The sequence below is a fragment of the Rhinolophus sinicus genome, chromosome 3 (genome assembly GCF_057876585.1).
Source record: "Rhinolophus sinicus isolate RSI-liver-muscle chromosome 3, RSI-T2T, whole genome shotgun sequence".
Classification (NCBI taxonomy): Eukaryota; Metazoa; Chordata; class Mammalia; order Chiroptera; family Rhinolophidae; genus Rhinolophus; species Rhinolophus sinicus.
In genome coordinates, this window is record NC_142503.1 from 57,849,697 (window position 1) to 57,863,626 (window position 13,930).

A 13,930-nucleotide genomic window follows, 5' to 3' on the forward strand; every position below is an offset into this window, starting at 1 on the left:
CTCACCCCCAAACCAAACAATGGTCTGCCTCTTTTTACTCTGTGTAGGAAGGGTGATCTCCTCAACATAGCTGGGCAGCTTCAATAGGGCTCCCATGTTGGGGAAACCAACCCATCAATGTGAATCAATCCCTTAGATCCATATCGCAAAATCTATCTCAGAAAAATCAATGTCATATTTAAATTTATTCATCCTTTCATCAACAAATAATCATTGAGTATCTACTATGTGTCCAGCGCTGTTCTAGGTGCAGGATATTCAGCAGTGAACAAGACAGGTAAGTTCCTTACTCTACAAACCTTGTATTCTGAGTGTCTCTGCAGGTGGTGAGAGGGGTGGGCATAATAAACAAATAAAGAATAATACTGGTTACTAGGAGGATAAAATTAGAAATTGAAGTAAAAAAAATTCAAATTGAAGAACATGCCATATAAAAGGCACATCGGGAGCACATTTTCCTTACTCAGTGGACTACATCCATATACTTCATTATTTAAGTAGACTGACAGATAAATAGATAGATAAGCTACACAGATATAGAATCATATCTACATATTGAATCCACACAATCTAAATATCCCCTGGTACTCACTGGCCCACAGTGAACAAAGGAAATAGTATCACACTTTCAAAATAATAGATTACTCATAAAAATGAAATTTTACATGCTTAATGTAGGCAATTTTCATTATAGATGCTTTATAACCCAATTACTAAAGATAATTAATAAACAGAATCAATAAATGTTCTAAATGAAAATTTTAAAATATTTACTCATCAATTTCACTTGAGAACATATATATATATAAATATATATATATATATATATATATATATATATATATATATATATTTATATATATATACTACTTACTCATCTGCCCTGAACTTTAACTATGCAAATTCCATAGTTAAAATTCCCTGTATAAATAGATACATATAAAGGAAAATAGTCCAGTGAGTATAATTATTTATAAGAAACAGCAAATTTTACATAACTGTCCTATTTCTATTTTCTATATGGTTTATATATATTCTAAAAGGTATTAAGAATTACCTGTTTTTCTGGCCAATTGTCTATTCACACAAATGTGGTAGATAATATAAACTTCAAAAAATAATTTATTACTGTCATATCAAATATCAATTCACATTCCAAAAGAGAATGTTGTATTTCAAAATGCACTAGTGAAGCCCACTTTTACTGTTAATGCTTCCATACACATTGTATACATGGCTTCCTAAATACGCCACTGTATTATAAAAATATATCCTCTTAAAGACATTTAAATTGGCTAACACGCTTTTTAAGAAGCATACAATTAATTTATGATCATGACAGGTATGTGTAGACTAGAGAATTAATGAAAAGCAAAGCATCTTAAACTAACAGGTTTTTAATATTATTAATTTGATTTTTCAAGAAATATATGTCACTTATTTTCAAAATGGAATGATAGCAATACCTGCTAGAGTCTATCAATTGTATTTATAATAAGATACTCATAACTTTCAAATACAGCTTTTACTAGTCATCACTTGTCATTAAATGTAACTATATTTGAGAGCAATCTAATAATAGCCTTTAATTAAACCAAGGACTGTTAGAGGGTTTCCGTTGCCCTTTGAAGTTCTTAATTATTACTTGTATCCAGCCTTTTATGGTACACTTAAAGTTAAATTAAATAATTTAAATATACCTTGAAGAGAAATATCAAGAATTTTTCCTGTATTAATTAAATCTCTGAATTTCAGAATTTGAAAATAATAACGTTTTTATTTTTTTCATGGACAAATGGTAAAATGCTCGCTATATTTAACAACAACAAAAAAATGGTAGCTTTTTATGGGACTAATCGCTAAGCAGATGCATGTAAATGAGCTATTTTCTATGCATGGCTTCCAAAAGTGCTAATTAAATAGTTGGTATTCAAGGCAATGCTCGCTCATTGTTTAGTGACACACAAATCCAGCGATGTGTGCCAGCAGACATTTTAAGTTGAATGTTTTCTCCTCTACGGCCTTTGTCATGAAATGGTGGCACCATGATGAGAACACTAGTGTAAGCAAAACATTGAAATATGCTTTAATAATGTTTTAACCATGTAGTGACAGTAGTCTAGTTTTCTAATGAATTTTTAATTTCTTTTTTCTTATAAGGGTGGTATGAGTTATCGCTGATGCATATTAAATCATATACATGAGTCATTTTCTCTAAATTTGCATAAAATGGCTAAATGCTAATGCACCAAATGGAGCTTACTATATGTAGTACAGCAAATATTCCCTTGAAGATTTTCTGCAATCAATCTCCTGTATTTCATTAGCAACCAGATAAGGTGTGGTCTGCAGGATAAAAAAGAAAAGTATGTAGCTCATGAACTTATGAGACTACAGATGATTTCTACATGGTGATTAGAGTGGATTCTGCAATTAGAATTTACGTAGGTAAAATAAACACGCGCCTCCTTTAAAGGCACAGTGCAACAAGAATTCTAAATACAGCCTTGCAATGTTAAACAATGAAAAGGCACATTTCAATTACTGTGAATTTCTATAGCTATAATTAAATGAAGAAAAGCCATTCTTTAAATTTAGTATCACTTGATTGCATAACCCTTACTCAAATTTTGTAACTCGATTACAATTTCCCTACTATGTTTATAAGAGAAATTTTTAAAATAACCATGAGTGAAATGGTGTTTGCTAACTTTCCCTTTTTTCCTTATCAAGTAATGGTGAGGAATATTCTACACTAATGTTTAACATTTAAACATGGTTTCTTCTGTAACCAAAATACCCTTACTGAACTAGCATTAAGATCACATGGCACAAAAATTGCATCAGGATGATAGTATGTATTATTGGGCAAAACAGAGATGTTTCCTTGAATGATAAACTTGCTGCTTACTCTACTCATCAACCTTTTTCTCATCTCTTCATATTTTCACCATCTGGAATATTTTTTAACCTGATACAAAAAAAAAATTGGGGAAGGGAATGACTATTTAAAAATAAATGTATTCTTTACCCTACAGTTATTTTGAATTAGTTTTGATAAATAATTAAGGAATGCATAATATATTATTTAGATGCCATGGTCTTAAGAATCTGAGTGGTATTTCAAGTACAATTATAGTCATTTATTTATCAGAAGAAAATTTACATAATCACACTTCAAAATCCAGTGGACTGGAGAGATATCAGAAAGACACCCACGAATGTGGTAATGACTCTAAGCATTAGATTAAGTTAATAATGTACTGATGCACATGATATTCGAACATCTAGCACTGCAATATTTGATCACTTAAAATGATAAAAGCATAAATATTTTTCCCTTTTCAAACTGCATTTTATACAGAAGGGCTCTTTATAGTATAAAACGCAATTTGAAAAATCAAAATTGAACTAGACAATCTCTACTAAAGTGGAGCTAGTTAAGTTTAACTTAAAGCCAATTTTTTATTTCCATTGGCTAAGAAAATAATTCTGTCTTAATAATAATTATTGGTTAACAAAAAATATTGTTCACTTAATATATGTTGAATTGACAATATAGACCTTAAGGCTAAAGTCCAGAAAAATGACCAAAATTCAAGTCCTCTCTCCTGTCAGTGAGCACAGCATGCAAATGCAGGGATTACCTATTGGAAAGGTAACACATTTTCTGTTAGCTCAGTCATGCTATGGATTCTTCCTTAGCAGTTAGTCCATCTGAGACAAATTTGGCAGAAATATATGCAGTATTTGTACTGTCCTGTTTGAATCACTGGAATCCCCTGTCATATCTGCAAACTCAGATTTTAGACTATAATTAAGCATGAGTCTTCAGTGTGAAAAATGTAAGTTATTGGGCAATTTGTAACTTTATTTGGGGACAGTTAAACTTTCTATTTGTTATATTAATCTAAGTACCTACAAATTGTCTTAAGAGTTACTTTATAAAACAATGCAAATATAAATTCATCAATTAATTCCTATTTCCTTGCTATTTAGGTATTTTCACTACTAGAATCACTCAAGAAGTATATACTACAAACTCTATAGATGAAGACCTATCAAATTATTTTTCTTCCATTCTTTGCAAACTCACTTGCCATGAATTAGTCATGGTAATAACTTCATATTTAAAGCTCCTAACAGTTTTCAAGCTATTCCACAGACTGTAAAATATCCTCAACTTCAGATTCCTATCGGCCAATGCTAAGTTAATTTTGTGTATAGATCATATATTTCAAGGATAACTCAATACATTAAAATCATATATATTGAGCAGTTACTATGTATAAACTATGTGCTTTCTGAAAATAAGGCCTAAAATCCATTATTTGAATTTCGCTCAAAGACAGTTAAATTCATGAAACAGTTTCAGGTACCTTCATAATTCTCACTGAATTAAAAATAAGGTCTAAGTACACTTCCATTATTACTATACAAGAGCTCTAGCCCTGACAGGAAGTAAGTCCATGGGTTCTGAATTTCAATGATATTAAATCTATTGTCTTCATGAAGGCATTACCTCCAAATAAATTATAGGAACTTTTTTTTCATTAGACCAGGGTTGATAAATACATAAACTAATTATAATCTAATATATTTATTCAGTGAAAATATTTCTTAATACTTGTTAGAAATTCTTCCAGTAAATTTCACTCATATCTATCTATATATGGGTGTACAGTTATAGATGTATAGATTTTTTTTCCCCAAAAGACAAAGATTTAAGAAACGTCTGGGTAGTAATCTGCAAATCATTTTTTGTGGACTGATTCAGAGGAAGTGTTTATGTACTTATTTATTTTTGGTATACATCCCTTTTTCGAAGTGGTTCATTTACAGGTTTTCACCAGTCATTAAAGTGATTAACATTTATAATTATTTCCCATCTCCCACTAGCAATTAATGATATAAGACAAACATTTTAACCTTGTCAAGTCCAAATTTAAAACTTAACTCCAAGAGCCAGGTTGCAGTTAAAAGTCTTCTCATAGCTTGTTTTCCCAGGGCCAGTAACTATTAAAAGAAACTCAGAAAACACAAGAAATCCTTCAGACTGCTATTTAGCGACTGTACGAAATGAATATTGTTAGCTGAGTGTTTTAATAAGGCAGCATTTTCAAAGCATTTTCCTAAGACTATTTCCAATTGACCCTGTCATAAAGTAGTTCCAAACTGCCTTAAAACAGTAATCAGTTTGAAACCAGTGAGCAAGCCTATGACAGGACGTTGTTAATAATGTGCTTCGGATATTTACCTGCGAAATACTGAGCTGAACTACTTTTGTAAAAGAACAATTGAAAGTAAACGGCCTTTGTAATGCAAATCGATACAGTTACAAAAGCCACCACCTTTGGACTCCCATAACTTCACCTGAGTTTGCAACAGACCTATCACTAAAGCACAGCCCATGAGTTGTGGCACGTCCATGTCTACTCAGGAACGAGTGACCATCACCCAAAAGGAACACTAGACGTCTCCTCCTGTTTCCGAATTCCTTGCGCTCCTCCAAGATTCCTCTTTCCCAGCCTTTCCCGAGGGCCGCAGATCCGGACCTGCACTGGGCTAGGTGGATTTAGACCGGTTAGAGTTAAGATGGTATCATTAGCTGCGCACAGCGTGACTTCCCACTAATCCTCTCTGCAACTTACAACAAGTTTAAATGTCCATGCATGATGTTATTAACTGGCTTTAGTAAGTGCTTAAGACCGAGATCTCTTTTTAATGCAATCTCTGAACAAGTTCTACTGTATCCACCCAACAAGATTAATATTTCCAGCTAATCTGATTGGGGGAAGATGCACCCTGAGTCCCTAGTGGGCAGTGGGGGTGGAGGTGTTAGCTGATTCAGCGAAGGGCCCAGAGTGGAATGCGCTCACCAACCGCGGCTCTGGATTCACAAAACTTCCTCCCCCAAGAACTTCCCCGCGAAGCGGGAGAGGGGTGATGGTGGGGTCTTTTCAGTTAGCAGTTTTTCACTGGGTTAAAAAAAATAGGAGGGGGACACACAATATCTTTATCAACGATATTGATCATACTCAGAGAGGATGCCTGGGCAGAACTACAGAAACTGAGTGCCAGCAAAAGAAAGCCCCTTAATCACAAGTTGCCTGCTAGACTGAGGAAGGGGCCCTAGGATGCCTGCCTCCAGGGGATGTCCTGGCGTGACTGAACTCCGACGTCACCCTCATCCACAAGCCCAACTCAATGATTCAGAAGCAACCGTAGTCCCGAGCTGGCGAGAGGCTGGACCTAGATGGCTGTTGAGGGGTCGAAGGGCAGGGAAATAAAAAAATAAAAAAATAAAAAAACAGAAGAGCCCTCGCGGACGCAACTTAGCATACCAGGCAGAGCGAGGCTGGCGGCCCCACGCTGCGGGGTCCAGCAGCGCCCGCGCCCAGAGGTCGCGGGGCGGTGGAGGGTCAGCGCCGGTATTTGAGCTCGCGGGATCTTGGGAGGCCTCCCAGCCTGCTACTCGGGCCGTAGCGCGCCCCCGGCCGCCCTATCGCGCGCCAGTCCGGAGCGCGCGCCAGCCCCGGGAGCGCGCGCGCCGGCGCACCAACACCGGTAGTTCCAGCAGCTCCGGCCGCCGGTCTCCAGGGAAACACCAATCAGACGCCCGCTTTCTGGAAAGGGCTGCGAGCCACCACAGCTGCTGGAGGATTCCGGCTGTTGGCGGTCACAGGGAAGCGTCGTGCTGCCCGGTCGCTGACCGGCCGCCTTCGCCGCTGCCACTGCCTAGCCCAGCTACTTCTGCAGCCAGTCACGGAGTCGGCTGTCTCCTCTGCACCGCCCACGCCAAGCATCTTGCAATGCGGCTGCTAAGCCTGGCTATTTTTAGATCTCAAGAAAACGTTGTGCCAGAGCTCAGCTAAAACCCAGTCAAACCACCAAACACAGGGATGTGCTTCTCTTTGAACAAATATGGCTCAGATCTCCATATTTCCCTGAATAAAGTCTACTATCTTCACTTTTTAAAGTCCTACCTGCGGTGGTCTAACAGTTGGCTGCAAAACGGAAAGCCACACTCTCCCACCTCAAAGAGGTCATCACCTTTCTAAGGACGTGCACTAACTCGCGGCCCTGAGTGAAGACAGGCAGATATTCCTTAGCAGCAGTCATAGCTACATTCTTTTCATTTCCATTCACCATCTTTAGAATTAATTCCACAATTAAGTCCAACATTTCCCAGAAGGGAATGGAGGTTTCTGCTGATTTCTGTACTAGGTTAAGTTGTGTTATGATACCAATGATCACACAAACAGGATAACAAAGCCATCCATTAAAATCTGGAGACACTGAAGAACTACCTCACATGCCCCATCGCTGTAGGACCTGTTTAACTGTCCGAAGTACTAGTGTTAAAACAACTGATCAGTATTATAGCTGTCTTTTTACTCAATAACTTCTAAAGGACACCTTGTCTCTTGTTGCCCATCTCACCACACCCCCCCCCAACACCCATCCAAATGCAACATATTAGGGTGTGTTTTACTTAATCTAACTAATTAGGGGAAAGCTAATTCATAGAAAGACAAAGCAGGAAAAGGATATCAATATTCTTAAGCTACAGTGGTATTTCCAGAGATACAGATCCATAGAAAAAACTAGACAGTTATACTATCTGTATTTCTTTCATATATTTTCTAGCCTATTAGAAAATAAAATCTTTGGCTTCATCTTTCCATTTTAAAAAAGTCAAAACCTTAGAATGCTAAACTGTCTTGAACTGTTTATACCTTATGTAGTCTATGAATAGGAAGAACATTTGCGAACTTGAAATATACTCATCCTTATCTATTACTTATTATTTAAGTGGTTTCTTAATTTTCATCAGAAACTACACATAATCAAATTAGAATTTCCTATTTTTCCAAATAAGGAAGTCATTTTAATTTAAAAAATAAACACAGATCACCAATAGTAGAAATTTAGTGTTTAAAAAGACTTGAAAGCCACTTTGGGAAAAGACTTCATTTTGAATGTAAATAATGCATTTATCTCATTACTGTGCACATTAATGGTAACTTCACTAGGGGCCTGATACTGTGAGTATGTCCATTCACAACCTGCAAGGATACTGCAGAGGTTTTCCTACATATCTTATTTACCTGTATTCAATTTCCATTTTTGTTATTTTGGATTTTTCTGTATGACTGTATTTTTCTTAGATCCTTTATAATTCCATTATTGAGTGACTTTTCATTGTTAATTTTCTTGTATAAAGTAGGACAAGGAAAATAAGTTGGTTATATCTTTATATTTACTTTTACAGGTGTCATTTTATCGGCCTATTTCTAAGTATTTCATGAAAAGATTCTAGATGTCAAAACCTGCAGTTAACGTTCCTGTTTAGAAATACACAAAATAATACCTTTGACGTTGGCAACTCAGATGTATTATTCAGCAAAACAGCAATTACTCATTGTTTTGCACTTACATATTAAGAACTATGCGACACTTGGTGACACAATAACAAAATTGCAAAGTCAATTATATTTAAAATAGACATCCTAATAAAACATACAACCAACTCCTTTTACTTTTTGAACTGTTTTGTTTCCTTTTTCTGACTGTTTATAGTCAAATAGATTGTGTGAATGTTAAACCTAAGCATAACAACCGATTCACACACATAATGAGAAAAGAAAAGTTAGAAAATGGGGAGGAGTGTAATATAAAGGGAGGTGTATTTGTGAGGGCAGCAGAATCCACCTAGCAAGGTGCCAGAACCTTGTATATTTTTAGAAATGTACATCTACGATATTCTTCGCAATGTCAATCATAGTAGCAAACTTTGAAAGAGCAGTGTCTGCCAAAATTTAAAGCAAAAATTAAGCTAGATTCGTATTCAGTAATTGAATAGATTCATATTAAAAAATTAAGCTAGATTCAATAATTCTAAGGAGCACTAAAGTAATACAACTCAAGTAGAGTCTCTTTATACTTAAGAAGGAAGAGTTTCAGGTGGGAGTAGGTGTTTGTTCTATTCTATTTTAATTGGACAAGAAGCATTTTTGTAACTTGAACTTGCCAGTAATGAATTCCACTCTTCAACCCAACCTGTAGCCTGAATTGAAGTTCCCATCAGGAAATTAAAATGTTTGGATAAAATAACTTCTAAATAAACTCTATTTCTTTTTGCTTCTTTTTGTATTTTCTGCAATGTAGCCCTTCGCAATGATATTAGTTCTAGTGTGGGAAAATATTATAATTGAGATCTGGTAAGTTATTTGCAGACTTCAAGTTTTTCTTTACACTGTGCTGACATTTAGTACAGCCCTGGTGAGGAAAACAATACTACCATTCATAGCTCTAGACGTAGATTTCAATCGACTTAAGCGGGCACAATGAAACTTGGTCATTCACTGGTTACCCATATTGTGTTCTCAAATTTTCTCTCAGCAAAAGTATAATGACTCAGTATTGTATGGTTGCATAGACAAGGGCTCTGAACAAGAGACACTAGTTTTGTCTGACGGTGTGAGAAAGTCGTGAAGGGATCTTTTCTTCCAGATGGTGTTAAATTCAGCTGCCTTTTTAACATTGGCCTTGCACAAGCAATCTGCTGCTCCCCTTTCACAAAGACTGTGCTTGGTTCCCACTAGTTAACATGCATACTCACGCAACCTGCAACTTCACTCCAACTGTTTTACAATGCAGTGGTATGCTAAATAAACTTGATCCGGTTTCTGCCAATGTTAAAACTAGCTTTCAAAGAACTACTTAACTGATATTTACACTTCTTTTGACTTAAATGTACATGCCTTTGGAATATTTCAGATTTCAAAGAAATATCACCTTATTATAAGGTCATTGTAGAGATTACCTCAGACACCCTTCAGACCCATGCTCAGATACAGTCTCTCTCTTAAACACACACAAATAAAACAAAATGTCAAAAGTTTGATGCGCAATAGAAAAAAAATTGGGACATGTTGCAGCAAGAGCAGTGGAACAGCAAAAAATAAAATGAAAATAATAACATTGAAATGTATTTTTATTGATCAATACGTCATGTAACATTAGTATGATACAAAGCAAGTTTGATATGACAATGGCAAACACATAATTATAATATTGTTTATTTTCCTTAGATGCTATTTTTAACATATTTACATAAAAGACCGAGATGTAGGCAAAAGCTTCAGTAATTTGACTCCATTGAGTGCTTTCAGTAAACAATAGGTTTCCCCAGCAAACATCTTATTGCCTTAATTGAACCTCCTTGAGAAAGAAAACCACACACTTTGTAATGTAAATGTTAATTGTAGTAGACAATGGGTCTAGGTAAATAGCACCCCTGGACATGAAGTAAATGAAAGGAATACAGGCACTTAACAATAAAAGGTTGTTTGCACAAACAGTGCTTCAAATGTAAATAAACAAGGGTCTTCTCAACGGTCACTACAGTAGTAAAACTTTGGCACGTGTTCAGCAGCCAAATTGAGAATTTACTTTAATAAAGTCTCTCAGAGTTTCTAACTGAAACCATCAATGGTTTTATAGGCTTCTCCAGTTTGAAGTCATAAAAGGAGTTGGAAACGTGTACTGCTTTTGAAGAAAAAAAATGTATATTTGGGATTTTCAGTAATCTAGGCCACATGGAAGGTAACAGGCCATTTTGGGCATTTTTCTTATTGCAATGCTTGTATTTATGTTTAAGTACCTATGCAAATGTTTTCTTAGTGACACTGGGAAACTGTGAGGACTTTTATGAAAAGATTACTGTGGGGACCTTCAAAGAGCCAGAGTTTCTGCTAAGCATAGTCACTTTTAGATTAAATAAAAATGGCTGTTTAGAACACCTCTAGCCGGGACTATACCAAAACAACCTTTTACCGTACTGTTATTGTAATCAACTTTCCATAGGTTGACGGTTTTATAGTTTTACTGCCAGTGTGTCTACTAGAAAAATTAGGGCAAGTTCCTAGGTATGTTAAGAGGTAAACAGGCTGATGAGGTGATGATAATGTCTGTTATATAGAGATATGAATTTTTAAATATAACTCACCCAAAACAAAAGCCAAAAGGTGGTCACAAGGCCAAAAGTATGTACTGAGAATTTGACTTGAGGTGCAGGCAGTAAATGGGAATCTTGGAACTGCTTTCTACTAGCTTTCCTTAAATATTGAAAATCTCAGTCAGAGAAGGGACCCAAACTTAATTATGGCCAGATTAAACAGAGGTTATAAAATTAACAGAAACAGACAGTATGCAGCAGCTACAGACCAGTTGGTGCTGCTATTTGGGAAGCTGCAGATGGCTGTGGGTGGGAAATGCCTCTACTTTCTTAAGCGATGGAGATGAGTATGGTGTGTGCACTTGATGTTTTTTTCATACCCTCACCCCCCAACAGGGCTGTCTGTCATAGGCTGCCGGGCCCGCTTTACCACTTGCCCCCCGAGCGTGGGAATCGGAGCGTCCTGCCGTTCACATCTCCTGCATTCCGTTTAGCGGAATCAATTAGGCAAGACAGACCCTCAGATTCCCCACCCCCTTCCCATTTTTGTCAGGTCTATATACGTCCTAATTATTTCAGTTTGGGATGCCAGAGCTGTTTCCTGGATAGACCTGATCATCCTTAAACAAAAAGAGAGGAGGCGCACACGTGGGTTGTGGCGTAAATGTCACTTTCATTTCCAATGCTAGGCGCAGAGTAAGACAGAACATTTTTTTAACACTTTGACAAGAGGGGAGGCGATCTCGTCTCCATCATGTCTTTCTGCTTCAGTAGCTTCCTCAAGGAAACCCTCTTGGAACAGAGAAGCATCTGTCCTTGTATTTTGAATAGAAGAATAAAAATCAGCCTTTGCTTTTTTTTTTTTTTTTTTTGCATTTTCCCTCCTAGCTCTATGTCCTCAGTAGATACAAATTATTAACCTTCCAATATAAACTTTTCTGAGAGTCTAATTTCATATCATTTGACATACACCCCCAAATACATGTGGTTTCCAAGCATAATCTTAATATTTTTTCAGGGAAGAGCCTCAGAACACCCTGAGTCTACATATTATGGAATCATTTTTTTAAAACTAGGTACCAGTCATCTCTACAACAGCTTTCTAAAAAAAAAAAAAAAAAAAAAATCCTCCTCATATTTAAACTTTTGTCTTAAAGTATGTAGGACAAACTGCACATGCCTCTTTACTCATTAGCACTACACAATCCTCCTTTGCAGCTTTAACAACCACTCTCGAGGAATCTGGCACCTTTATATTTTGGTATATGTACGTCACTTAATTTCTTCTAATCCCATCTTTAATCACAAGGAAAACAAAAACAAAAACAAAGTTAGATTCAATAAGTATTCCTGACCTTTCTGGTTTTTACTGTCTCTTGGTTGTAGTCTTTCATTTTCACACGCTCCCCGGCGATCTTGAAGGAGTTTTTACTTTCGGTTATCTAGCTTTATGAAGACCAATACACTCATACAGCTAGATAACCAAAGATAACAACTCGCTTCCCTCACACGCCTCTGTCTTCCTCTGGCCAGAGTCCAGATGCCGAAGTTTCTGGCAGTCCCGAAGGGTAGTCCTCTCGGACACTTGGCCGCGTTTAAGATTCCTCCTTGTATGTAAATATGACCTGGTTTCTGCTTGTGTGCGGCTAAAACATCCAAACGAGATCTGTGGCTTTCAAAGTTTATTCCGAACTTTTCTTTTCCTTCCAGCAAGTAATCTCCGGCAGCGTTAGCAAACAATTCATCTATTAATATCAGAAAATAAAACCAGCTATTAAGGTGCAGCAAGCGGTTACGACCCAGTAGCAGCATCCGTCCCTTCAGAGGCCTCTATTTGCATTGTAAATTGCTTCTTTCTCACGCAAGACTCTTTAGCCTCCCTCTATAGAGATGTATAAAAAAGCCAAAGGCAATTTCCAGCGCAGGTTAAGGAGGACGGAAAAAACAAAACAAAACAAAACATCCCATGCTATAGAAGTGACAGCTGATTCAGGGATCTGCTCCTGATCCTTTTGGGTTAGGCACCATGAGCTTTTTACCAAGCGGTGGCAGCTTGATTGCACATTATCTTGTGTGTGTGTGTTTTGGGGGGAAGATCCTCGATTTTCACAGGGCTTCTAGGCTGGGGAGGAGAAGAAGCCGTCTTGCTGGCATGCTGCTGCCCCCGGTCTGAAAGAAGGAGAAAAGGGCCATCATTGGAGGGGCTTTCACTGCCAAATTGCGGACCAGCCCGGCAAGGTCAAAGGTTCGAGACCGCAGGAGACCAAGGTAATGATGATGTCATGAGAAATCTCAAGTACATGGTTATTGATATGCATCAGTGATCAGCCAACTGCCCCAAGCCTGCAGCCCGGGCAGCGGCAGCGGCAGCGGCAGCCGCAGCATTGCAACAAGCCCTATTTTCTCAATCAACATCTCTTCCGCTAGCACTACGGACTGCTCCTGGAAAAGCAACCCGCGGCCTTTTACCTCCTTGGTGCTAGTGTAGATCGCTCTAATATCCAAAGACTGGAAGAAATCTCTCTCTAAGGACAGATAAAAGCATTTCAGATCTGGGGAACGTCTTTGCCTGAATTTCTCTTCTGGCAGATTGCATGGGCAGGCAGATGAAAGGCACTTTGCTGTTGCTTAAAGCAGGGCCTTGCTTTCTGGGGCTGGAATCAGCTCTGTATTACGCAGTGAGTCGATGTGTGATTACATTGACAATTTGCTCTGGTGGTGTGTTTTTAATGGCTTCACAGCTCAGACATGTTTTCTATCTGTGTACCATGGCGATAGGGCAGCGTATTTTGTTCTGTAAGTTCAAAATGAATGTCCTAAGCAAGCCGACTTCATCCTGGTTTTTTAAAAATGACTCTCTCAACAGGGGGTGTGCCATAGAATGAAGCACAGGTAAACACTGCTGCAACAGTTTCTAATGTTGTACACAACTCTGCTGTAATAAAAATGCTGCACCTTTGTCTATAG

General features: G+C 37.4%; 1 protein-coding gene across 22 annotated transcripts in view; it reads right to left on the reverse strand.

The window, feature by feature from the left end:
• LOC109448670 (uncharacterized) overlaps nucleotides 1-13,930 on the reverse strand; it is a 139,795-nt gene that overhangs the window by 100,214 nt on the left and 25,651 nt on the right. For 17 of the 22 annotated variants that reach the window (XR_012495043.2, XR_002137581.3, XR_016020684.1 and 14 more), the window contains one exon: nucleotides 9,983-13,132. The exons of 4 other annotated variants lie outside the window; for them this stretch is intronic. The gene's annotated coding sequence lies outside the window, so the exon portion shown is untranslated. Of the gene's footprint in view, nucleotides 1-9,982; nucleotides 13,133-13,930 lie in introns of those variants that run through there. One more of the 22 variants, XM_088796608.1, reaches the window with a different exon arrangement.